Raw genomic sequence first — 12665 nt, forward strand, 5'->3', positions numbered from 1 at the left:
ACCGTCTCAGGATTAGGTCTAAACTCCAAAATGCTACCTAGGAGACCGTCTGCTTTCAGAATTTAAAAGACGGATTTCCAAAGGAAGGTCAGTCTCTCAAGCCCCTCACGCGGGGGGCAAATATTCTGGTGAAAAACCTCGGCTAAACTGGTCCCAGGGAGACACGACTGAGAGCCTCTCCAGCTTGAAAGGCAGCTGAGCCCAGGGGAGAGAGAGGCTGCTGGACTCGGAGTCTGAGAGAGCTGGGTTGGAATTCTGCCCTGTAGACTTAGCCAGTTTTGCAACTCAGAGCCTCAGTGACCTCATCTATAAAATGGATCTATTAACACCTAAAGGACCTATCTTCCAGGATTTTTCTGAGGCGCAAATGAGATAATCTGCGGAAAGCAATCTGCCAACTTCGGGATGCTACAGAAACACCAGCCATTATTTGTACCTGCGGGGTTGGTGTTCCGCCAACATAAGCTGGGAGAACTCCAGGCTTCCTCCATACACTAGGTAAGCAGAAGGAGGCTTTTCACAGATAGTTTTATTATTGTTGTCTTAAGGCTTCCAACTGAGTGCCCGAACAATTGTCTCTCCTTCAAGTCCCCCTTCCCCTAGAGAAAGAAATAGTCCCCATTCCCATTCCTCTTCCCCAACAACCCTCTTCCAGGAACAGCGGGAGCTTCTCCCAGGTGTCACAGTCCAGGATGACTACAAAGAGTCAGAGTGAATACCTCAGGCCTTTCCCTCTCAAACAGAACAATAATGGCCCACAAGGCCAAAAAGAGCAGAAGAAAGAGGAAAGGGAAGCAGTCAGAAGGCCTGAGTTTAGGGGCCTATTCTCCTACTGACTCACTATCTTTTCACTTCTCCTGGTCTCACTTTCCCTAGCTATAAAATGAAAGAACTGGACTGCAGAGGGAGGCGGGGGAGGTCACTAAGGTCCTTCCTACCTCTTACTTTCCAGGTTCTAAAGCCCCTCCACTTCTAACATCCTATGTTCTTTTTTTTTAATCAAAACTTTATTTTCAAAACATATGCAAGGATAATTTTTCAACACTGACCTTTGCAAAACCTTGTGTTCCATTCCCCTCCCTTCCCTCCACCCCCTCCTCTACATGGCAAGTAGTCCAATATATGTTAAATATGGTAAAAATATATAACCCCCTATGTTCTAAAATCTCACCAGCTCTAAAAATTGTTCCCAAGCTGAGGAACAGCTCAGAAATGCAGAGTATCAGAGTCTGACCAAGGTTGGTTTTAGCCCAGGCTCAAAGTGGATGTTATCCCTCACTCTGCTTTGTCTCTGGCCTAGTTGGAGGCAGGGCTCCCACCTGGTCCCCACCCCGAGCATTGGGGATACGACAGGGCTCAGGAGTGGTTAGTGTCTCACCCAATGGGGCCACCCTTGGGCTGTCCCCTTCCCCCTTCCAGGAAGGGGCTTCACGACCACCTGTGCCCTCCCCGTGTGGCTAAGTCCCTTATCAACAGCTTCATCCTGCCAGGGCAAGATGGAGCCAGAGACTGTTCCAGTCAGTGCAACTCCATCTGATTAGACAAAGAACATCCTGCAAGACCTTCAGAGAAGCGGAGAGTACCCAGGGGCTGCACCGGTCTCTAAAGGACCTGCCATGCTCTTGTCCTTTTTGTCTTGCCTTGGCCAGTCCCCCAGAGCCAAAGGAGAAGAAATACTTCCTCTCCCTGCACGCCCTTCATGCTTTTCTAGGGAGTGAGGCTGTGCAGGGGACACTGGGGCTAGTGCTAATGCACCTCCAGACCCTTGAGAGCCACTTCCTTCAGGTCTCTCTGACTTCCTCCAGCCCAAAACGATCTCTCCCCTTTCCCAAAACATCCACTGCTTGGTACCATAAGTACCATGTTTATTCATTCATTCAACAGACATTTGGTTACTTGGGAAGGGTCAAAGGGGTACAAAGGAGCATAAAATGAAGCGCTTGAATTAGATGGTGGCTCAGAGCTTAGACTTGGGAGCAGAAGACCCGAGTCTGAATACTGTCTCAAATACTTAGTAGCTGAGTGACTCTAAGCAAATCACTTAGTGTCCTCATCTGTAAAATGGGCATAAAAATACCACAGAGTTGTGGCAAGGATAAAATGAAATAATGTCTGTAAAGTACTCTGAAAATCTTACAACACTATACAAATGGGGTTATTATTATCATTACTATTACTAGTTATACTAGTAATTACTATTTTACTAGTTTTACTAATTTACTAGTAATTACTAGTATTACTAGGAACCAGATGGCAAAGTAAAGATGGAAAGAATCCACTGATCACTTCCTGAAAGGAAGCCCAAAAGCAAAAGTTTCAGAAAGCCCCAAATCTTTGAACCCTAAACTTTTGATTTCATGATCAGAGATTTGACTTACCCAAGTCCCAACTTTCTGACAGCAATTCTGCTGAGGATGATGACATATAACTAATATTATATGGAAGGGAAAGAAAAACGGGTAACAAACCTTGATAATTATTTCAAGTGCTTCCACTTTAAGTCCTTCAATTATATTTTTGTTGTTGAATCATTTCAAATGTGTTCCACTTTTGATGACCCCATTTGGGATTTTCTTGACAAAGATATTGGAGTGGTTTGTCACGTCCTTCTCCATCTCATTTTACAGATGAGGAAACTGAGACTGACTGTGTCAAGTGATCTGCCTGGGGTCATACAGCTACTAAGTGTCAAAGGTTGGATTTGAATTCATGAAAATGAGTTTTACTGCTCCTAAGCCCAAGGCTCTATCCTGTGTACCACTCCAGCTCAAACACACTCACTCTAGGTAATGAGTGTGACACAAACACAGGACAGATTTCCACCCAGGATGGCTGACTAAACAGCGATACATTGTCCCTCTTCCACATACTTACCTACTCAACAAAACCCTCACATCTGTACCAAGTGCAGACCAGACCAAGTGATGATAGAGAAATCAAATGAGAAACTGTAGTAAGGAACTTCTTCCAATCCCAAACGGTACAAAAGTCAGTGAGCAGCTCAAGGAAAATTGGAAAAAGGGATCCCTTCCACTAAATTCAGAATTACTATCAGGGAACCACTCAGCCCGATCGGAGATGGCCAGGGACATGTGGAACCTACGTGGCTCTGTGTCCTGGGGCAGCAGAAGCAGAAGGTTCTCTTGAGAAAGTCTCAGAGTGACCAGAAAGCCCCAGGAAAAGGATCTCCGAAATCCCAGCAAACAGAAGCAGGCAGGAGCCAACAAGGTGCTTCCACACTCAGACAGGGCTAGCCCAGGCCCAGAGTCTCCTAACACTATCCTGAGAAAGCCTTGAACTTCAGAGATCCAGAACAGCAAAGATCACTGTAGTGACCCAGGGGATCCAGAGCAGGACCAAACAGAGCTGATCATTTCACTCAGAAGCACAGCAGGAAGCAATGGACAGTATCTTAGGCTAGCCCACTTTAGAAAGTAAAGCTGGAGACATGAGTAAATCCAAGAAAACACCACCTGCTATCAAAAATAACTGCAAATCTAAAAATCTTCCGGAAGGAGAGAATAACTCCATAACACCTATAAACACAGACTAAAAGAAGTTGATTTGGCCATTTCCAAAGGCTACCATGAACAACTGGAAGAAATGAAGAAATGAAGCAAGAGATGTTTAAATTTAAATAAAAGGTCTAGAGGGCAGAACTGAAAAGTAAATGAATAACTTTAAAGAGAAAGTGATAGATGGATTCCATGAAAACCAGAATAAACCAAACAGAAATCAATAATTCTATAATTCAGCAAGAAACACTAGAAAATCAAAAGAACTTTTTTAAAGTAGAAGAGAATATGAGAGATGATAGGAAAAAAACCAACTTGAAAAACATATCAAAGAGAAATAATTTAAGAATTTCTGGACTCTCTGAAAACCATAATTTTTTAAAAGCTTGGACACGATAGGAATCAGATGGCAAAGTAAAGATGGAAAGAATCCACTGATCACTTCCTGAAAGGAATCCCAAAAGCAAAAGTTTCAGAAAGCCCCAAATCTAGAGCTCTTACATCAAAACAAAAAAATAAAAATTACTGCAAACAGCCAAAAAAGCAGCAGCTTAAGTATCAAAGAGAAAATATCAGGGATACAGCTTCCACTGTAAATGAGAGATCATGAAATATAATATTCCAAAAGGCAAAAGCTAGAGACTAGTAATAATAACAATAGTTAATATTTATACAGCACTTACTATGTACCAGGCACTGTGCTAAAGCTTTATAAATGTTTTCTCATTCGATCCTCAAAACAACCCCAGGAGAAAGGCTATTATGATTCTCATTTTACAGATAAGGAAACTGAGTCAAACAGAGGTCACTTGAAGTGTCTGAGGCGAAACCTGGATCCAGAACGTCAGGTCTTGCATTCTGTCTACCATCCCCACTTAGCTACCAATAATAACTTAGGCTGCAAAGTTCACCACAATACAAGGGGAAATTGGTCTTTTAATGGAAGAGAGGATTTCAAGTATATCTGATGATGAAAAGACCAGAGCTGAATAGGAACTTTGAAATATAAACACAAGAGTCAAGAGAAAACTGGAAAAGTAAATTTATTTTGAGCAAATGAAAGGGACTACATGATGACAATTCTGTTACCAGGAGAAGAACCAAGTGTCTCTTTAGAATTTTTATTTTTAGAATTGTATTGTTTTCAAGCTACCCAGTTCTCCCTTATGAGCTGTCGTTCTTTTATTAGGATGTGAGCTCCTGAGGGCAAGGACTGCCCTGTTTGCTTATATTTATGCCCCTAGTCCTTAGCATCATGCTGGGCACACAGTAAGCACTTAATAAATGCTCTCTCCATCTATAGATGTATCTACTCAAGGAGGGAACAGCAAACAGAGCACTGGGGCTTGGAATTAAGAGGAATCCTCTTTCTGAGTTCAAATCTGGCCTCTGACAACTAGCTGGGAGTTGTTTTAAATTATGACCAAATCCTCATGACCCATTTACTGAAATAACTTGCCATTTCCTTCTCCAGTTCATTTTACAGAGGAGGAAATTGAGGCAAACAGGGTTGAGTGACCTGCCAGGGTCACATGGCTAGTGAGAGTCTGAGCTCAAATTTGACCTCAGGAAAATGAGGCATCTCTAGCCACTGAGCCACCAAGCTGCCCAATGCACCCTGGTATCAAATACCCTTTCTGGCTAAAGGAGAGAGTAGATGCCTTGAGAATCAGGAGGCTCTCCCATTTACTCAGACAGCTTCCTTTCTCTCTTAATGCTTCAGCTGCTGCCTACTAAAGTGAGCCCTTGCCTCCCCAAAGAAATAGAAATGATTCCTTGAATTCCCAAGTGGGCCAAAAAAAAAAAGCCGGGCACCCCAGAGACCCCCTGCCCTGGAAGGACAGAGGCCCTACTGCCTACATGTATGTACTGCTTGGGAGTTTTTAGACCACAGCTGAGGAGATCGGGCCAACATCTATCCAGAGTGGGAAGTGGGAAGAAAGAGGAGAAGGAAAGACAAAGAGTATCTCACTGGTGGGTCTAAAACCTTTCCCTCCATCTTTCCTGAACCTAAAGGTTCAAACTGAGGAAGGAAGATGAAAAGCACCAACTGGCAAAGGGTCTCAAAAGTTCAATTAAAGTAGCTCACTTCAGTGAGCACTAGAGTTATATAGCGAGGTGCAAGTTCCTGCTTCTAAATCAATTTGCTCTGGGATATGGGACAAACCACTTCTTCCTCTCATTTCCTCCTCCATAAAATAATGATAGTGACAATTACAATTAACAAACAGTTATGTAGCGTTTACTGGGGTGTGTGTGTGTGTGTGTGTGTGTGTGATTCAAAGCAATCCCAATAGACTTTGGACAGAAAATGCCATCTGCATCCAGAAAAAGAACTAAGGAGACGGAATGTAAATCAATACATACTATGTTCACTTCTTTTTTCTGTTGCTTTTTTAAAATCTCTCTCATGGGTTTTTACCTTTTGCTCTGATTTTTCCTCTCCCAACATGATTCATAAAGCAATGTATAGTAAAAGTAAATAAAATTTTAAAATATATATGTGAGGATATATATTATAAATATGTGTGTATTTATGGGAGGATATATATATTACGTGTGTGTGTGTGTGTGTGTGCGTGTGTGTGTGTATGTGTATTATAGCCACTGTGTTAAATATTTAACAGTTTTTTCATTTGATCTTTACAACAACCCTGGGAAGTAAGTTATACCCATTTTACAGATGGAAAAACTGAGGCACATAGCATTTAAGTGACTTGTCCAGGAGGTAGGAAGTGTCTGAGTCCAGATTTGGAATTGGATCTTCCTGAAACCAGGCTCACATTGTACCGCCCCCCCCCCCCCCGAGGATGATCCTATCTGTGTCTTCATGGAGCATATTTGTTCTGCACACAGTAAGTACCTAATAAATGCATTTTCATTCATTTATCCATCCATTTATCATCACCTCATACTATTCCTTTTCCCCAACATCTCCTCTTGGTTCAGCCTTCCAGAACCCATCTGTAAACCATCAGGAAAGCACACACCTCACTGGGATGATCCTCAGCCACGGTAGCATCTGCAAGGGCTCCAGAGATGCTCCCAAAATACTAACCCCCGGAAGTCTCTCTGTAGGATGCCCAGAGTGAGACAAGACTCTGCAGGAAGCACGCTACCCAAGATGGGATACTGAGATACCCGTCTGTGTGGTTCACATTGAAAGCACCAGAACCCCATGTATCAGAACGGGAAGAGACCTGCGAGGGCTGCTTGTCTAACCTATACCAGAGCAGAAGGATCCTCTTGAATACCTTCAGTAACAGGGAACTCACTACTTTTCAAAGCAGCCCATTGTCTTGGTAGCTCTATCTGTTAGAAATTTCTTCATTCCATCAAGCTAAAATCTGACTTGGGCAGCTAGGTGCCCAATGGATAGAGAGACAGGCCTAGAATCAGGATGGCCTAAATTCAAATCCAGTCTCCGATGCTTACTGTGTGACCCCGGGCAAGTCCCTTAATCCAGTTTGCTTCAGTTCCCTCATTTGTAAAGCGATCTAGAGAAGAAAAGAGCAAACAAGTGCAGCATCTTTAGCCCAAAGTGTCAGACACAGCTAAGTAGCAACATCTTGGTTCTCCCCACTGGGGCCAGGCAGAGCAAATAACAGCCTCAGATCACTGAATCACACAATTTGTTAACTGAAAAGCACATCAATGGCCGTCCAGGCCCAATGTCACCACCACCCAAAACGCTCCAAGTTCTCTGATTCAGGGTATCGTCTCCTTCTGGGGCTGAGGGGAGGTCCTGGTTATGGTGGCGGGGATAGTCTGACTGGCCTAGAGCATGCTTCCTTCTCCCTGTCCCTTAGTGCGGGATGCACTAGGATAGAATGCTCATCCGTAGGTGGCCATTGCTCCATACTTGGTGAGAAATGGCCACCCCCCTCCAGATGTGGTCCCCAAGCCTTTGGAGAAGGCCTCCCGTGAAGAAAACCCGCTGCCTCCTGAGGCAGCCCGTACCACTTTGGGCCAGTTCTAATTATCAGAAAGCTTTCTGACCACATGACTAAGTTTATCGTTGAAACTTCTACCCACAGCTGCTGACATCAAGCAGAACAAGAATAATCTTTCTTCCACGTGACAACTTTCCAAATATTTGAAGACAATTTTATACAGGGGTCCTCAAACTACGGCTCGCGGCCAGATGCGGCAGCTGAGGACATTTATCTCCCTCACCCAGAGCTATGAAGTTTCTTTATTTAAAGGCCCACAAAACAAAGTTTTTATTTTTACTGTAGTCTGGCCCTCCAACAGTCTGAGGGACAGTGAAGTGGCCCCCTATTTAAAAAGTTTGAGGACCCCTGATTTTATATATATATATATGCATATATATATGAAGACAACTATATATATATATACATACATATATATATATATATATGCATATATATATATATATATATATATATATATATTATATATATATATATACATACATATATATATATATAAGACAACCATATCCCCATTAGGTCTTCTCCTCATTCCTTCGATAACACTTTATTCTTTTTTTTAGACTAGGTCTCGCTCAAGTGGGAAATGCATTGCAGCCGGAGCCCACTGCTGATCAGCTGAGAAGCTCTGAAAGAAGAAAGTAAGCATTTATTAAGTGCCGACTAAATGCCAGGCTCAGTGCTAAGCACTTTATAGATATCATCACATTTGGGCCTGATGACAACCCTGGGAGGCAGGTCCTATTGTTGTATACTTAATATTTTGATATCTTTATTTTATAATCGAGGAAACTCAGGCAGCTAGAACTTAAGTGACTTATCCAGCATCACACAGTTAAGTGCCTTTGAATTCAGATCTTCCTGACTCCAAATCAAACCATTTGCCACCGAGCTTTGACTCAATTTACAATCTCAAACCTGGCAGTCCCTTTTCCCTGGATAAGTTTCCAAGAATTCACTGTGTATGGCTGTTGACCTAAGTGGGAATAACCCACAGTATGGCCCATTGCAGCCCAGAACACCTAAGCCCTAGAACCTTCCTAGTGGCTAGTGCTTCCTGGCCTCCTCAGGACAAGAATGTCCTCTCAGGCCTCCCTCCCGTGAGCATTCTCCCATTATCTGAACTTCTGCTGACTCATAGCAAGTTTGCAGTCCATTGAGACCCCCATCTTCTTCAGAACAACTGCATGCCCCCTGCTTTGTACTCCTGAAATGGTTTTTTTCAAACCCAAGTCTAAGACTTTACATTTATTCCCAGAGAATTTCACCTACCCAACAAGCACTTGTCATTTGTCTCTGTACAGAGCGTGATGCTGGGCACTGAGGAGACAAGTAAAGGAACAAACAGCCCTTACTTCCCAAGAGTTTCCATCTTATCTGATCCAGCCCGATGCTCTGGACGCTCAAGATATGTCGTCACGCCATGTGTTTTTTGCGTGCTGCAAAGCCAACGAGCATACCCCCCATGCCTGTTTCCAGGCCATTAATACAAATGGTAACTAGTCCAGGGCTCAAGCCCTCCACTAGAGAGGCTCTCCTGAGGCCTCCTGCCAAGCCCACAGTGAACAATTAACAACTACTCTTTCAGCTTGCCCATTCACCCAATTTCAAATCCATCTTAATGCCTTATCGCCCAATCCACAAAACTCCATCTTTTCCACAAGAATAACATGGGAGCTCTTTAAAACTTTCAGCTTTGCTGCGTCTGACTACGAGATTCCTCTGATGAGCTAGTTTAAGCATTTAAACGTCAAAAAAAAGAGAATGAATTTTAAAGACGGTCATCGTGTGCCCTTCATCTTCAGGCTAACCACCTCTGTTCCTCCCACTATTCTTTGTCTGGCATTTTCTCCGGCCCTCTTCTCGTCCTTCTCAGACTCCCATGGACATGTTAATTTATGCTTCAGCGCTCAGAGGTGCTCCTATGATCTTAAGAGTTTAGGAAATCCCTTTCTGTATGCAGATGGCAGTCATCCACATGTTCATTCCCGTCTTCAGAGACCCATTCAGAGGCTCTCTAGCATGCCAGCAAGGAGGCATTCTGATAGGTCAATTAGTATTACATGGAATCAGCAATACTCTCATCCAGTCTCTTCAGTCATCATATATATATATATAATTTGTATACATGATACATATAAATATATATGTATATGTATATCTAAATATTTATATGTATATGTATATCTAAATATTTATATGTATATGTATACAAATATTTATATATACTTATATATATAAATATGTCTAGAAATATTTATATATCGACTAGCCCACCTCCTTTCCAGGTCATACATGTGCTTGACGATAGTTTTTGCTCCAATTTGTTCATGAAAATCAAAACAGATAAAGGCTGCAGCTGACTCATACCCACCACGGATATCTCTACAATGCCATAATCACCAGCAGTCCTGGTTCTCCTGATCTAACCTTTTCCTAACCTTCCCACATTTAACAGGATTGAGAATACTGGGAAGCTACTTATATTCAAAAATGGGCTTCGGCAGCAGGGAACAGCGTGGACTCCGCTGGAAGCACCACGAGGCTTCCCAAAAGCGATCTGGCCCACTCTGTTCTTCCTATTGACTTCTGGGTCCCACCTTGTTTACCCTCAAGACTTGTCCAAAAGTTAGGTTTTGATGGATTAACTCAATGGTCCAATTGCCTCACTCCTCCAACTGCATGTATCACTTTGGACAATCTACCTGCTTTCCCGGTGTGGATTTATTCATTCATTAAGCCAGGTACTGTTCTAAGGGCTGGAGATACAAAAAAGAGATAAAAGACAGTACCTGTCCTCGAGGAGTTTACAATCTAACCAGGGAGATAACATGCAAAGAAATATATACAAAGCAAACTATTTACAAACTATTGTTTTTATACTATTTATAAATAAATAGGAAATATTTAACAGAGGAAAAGCACAAGAATTGAGAAAAATGAAGAAAAAAGCTTCCTGTAGAGAAGTGGGACTTTAGTTGGGACTTAAATGAACTAAAAGGGACTTAAAGGAGATGAGTAGTTGGAACAGAGGAGGAAGACAACTGCAGAAAATGCCTGGAGCTGGGATGGAGTGTCTTGTCTGTGGAACAACCAGGAGACCAGTGTCACTAGACAACCTGGAAAGGTTGGGGGGGGGCTCTGAATGTCAAACAGAGCACTTTGTATTTGCCCCTGGAAGCACCAGAGTTTACTGAGCATTGGGGTGATGTGCTCATACTTGTGTTTTAGGAAGATCACCAGTGATTGAATGGAAACTAGATTGGAGTGGGGGAAGACTTGAGGAAGCCTGACCCACCAACAGGCTATTGCAAGAAATAATCCAGATGACAAGGGGAGAGATCCATCTCCCCTTGAATGGTCATGGATCTCACTGGCATCCCCCTCTGGCGTTTTGGGGCATTAAGCTGTCCACAAGCAGGAATATGGGAACGATCGCATCACTATAGTATCTGGGATCCGCAGACTAAAGGGTCTCAGAGAATCCTGACAGAGGTAAGTCAGACTGCTCCCTCTTGGAAAGAAAGCCTTCCAGGCCTGGTTCTGTTCTGCTAGAGTCAAATGCCTTCTGGAAATCAACAGTCAACATGGCAAGATGTCACTCCAATTCACACACTTCCTGAGGCAGCCTACTTCCTTACTATTAGTATGTTTTTCTCTAAATTAAGCCAAAATTGGGGCAGCGAGATGGTGCAGTGGATAGAGCACCAGTCCTGAAGTCAGGAGGACCTGAGATTAAATCTGGCTCGGACATTTAACACTTCCTGGCTGTGTGACCCAGGGCAAGTTACTTAAACCTGATCGCCTCAGCAAAAAAAAATAAAATAAAATAAGCCAAAATCTGCCTCATTTTAACATCCACCATCATTCTTAAGTCTCCCTCTGAGCCCAAGAAGAATAAGTCAAATTCTTCTTCCATACAACGAGAAAACAATAATAAAATCAATCCTATGATTTCTTTAGACTAGACAGCCCCAAGCCTCATCAGAGTTAGTGTCCAGTCCTCAGACTGAGACTCAGAGCCTTAGAGGCCTTTCTCTGGATGGGCTCCAGCAGGTCAATGTCCTTCTTAAAATATGCTGCCCGGAACTGAACACAATAACTCAAAATGTGTTCTGCCCCATCAGGCAGGCCCGGAGAACGAGGACACGGCATCTACTGCCTCTTTCTGGATCCAAGCCTTCTATTCATGGGAGCCCAGGACCTAACTGGCCCTTTGGTCTCAACTACATTCCACACTTGGTCCAGACCTAATTGAAAAATGGCCTCTTGCCATTTTGTTCCAGCACAGCGGAATGACCTATAATTGGCAAATAAGGAACACTCTGGAGCCTTCAAAAGTGTCTTGCATTTTTTGAAAAAAAATAAGGCCCACGATGCACCAAATTCTTCAGAGCAACATTTTTTACCAGAGCGAAAAGTTGGGGGAAGGGGGGAAATCATGGGCCAACTGATTAGGAAATAATTGAACAAAGCATGATATGTGACTATTGTAGAATATCATTGTGCTCTTAGAAGTAGGGACTAGACCTGTGATTAGAATGGGAATTGCTGGGGCAGCGAGGTGGTGTAGTGGATAGAGCCCCAGCCCTAAAGTTAGGAGGACCTGAGTTCAAATCTGACCTCAGACACTTAATACTTCCTAGCTGTGTGACCCTGGGCAAATCACTTAACCCCATGGCCTCAGCACTAAAAAATAAGGATTGCCTTTTAAGGAACTCCCTCCATCCAAGTTTGCAACTCTTGGAAAGTTGCTTAGAGCAACATTAAGTGACTCGCCCAAGATTACCCAACCAGCATATTAGAAGCAGAACTTGAACCCTGATCTTGAAGGCCAGCTTCCTACCTAATCTGCCATATTGCCCCCTTGCTATTGATGTTTCACTTTTTAAAAATCCATGTAGCGTTTATATTTTCATACAAAATGAACAAAAATTCTTATGTTGGATGTGTAAGTTAGCAGAGCAAGCAGCCATTGCTTCCATTTCACGGAGGAGGAAACAGAAGGCCAGAAAGGTAGAGTTAGTGGCCCTGGAGTGTTAGTGCCAGAAGGCATCCTAGTGCTCATCTGACCAACAGGGTTTATTTTCCAGAGAAGGGGACCCGAATGGGCCTGGAATTCAGGCCTCCCTTGTCAAGCAACATTTCCATAAATGAAGAACTGAAGAGTGCTCCCAGTGCTTTCTGATACACCTGC

At 43.1% G+C, this 12665-nt stretch overlaps 1 protein-coding gene across 1 annotated transcript in view; it reads right to left on the reverse strand.

The window, feature by feature from the left end:
- Positions 1–12665, reverse strand: part of NAT8L (N-acetyltransferase 8 like) — a 58055-nt gene that overhangs the window by 10415 nt on the left and 34975 nt on the right. The gene's annotated exons all lie outside the window — the stretch shown is intronic.

This window comes from Antechinus flavipes, chromosome 6 (assembly GCF_016432865.1).
Source record: "Antechinus flavipes isolate AdamAnt ecotype Samford, QLD, Australia chromosome 6, AdamAnt_v2, whole genome shotgun sequence".
Lineage (NCBI taxonomy): Eukaryota > Metazoa > Chordata > Mammalia > Dasyuromorphia > Dasyuridae > Antechinus > Antechinus flavipes.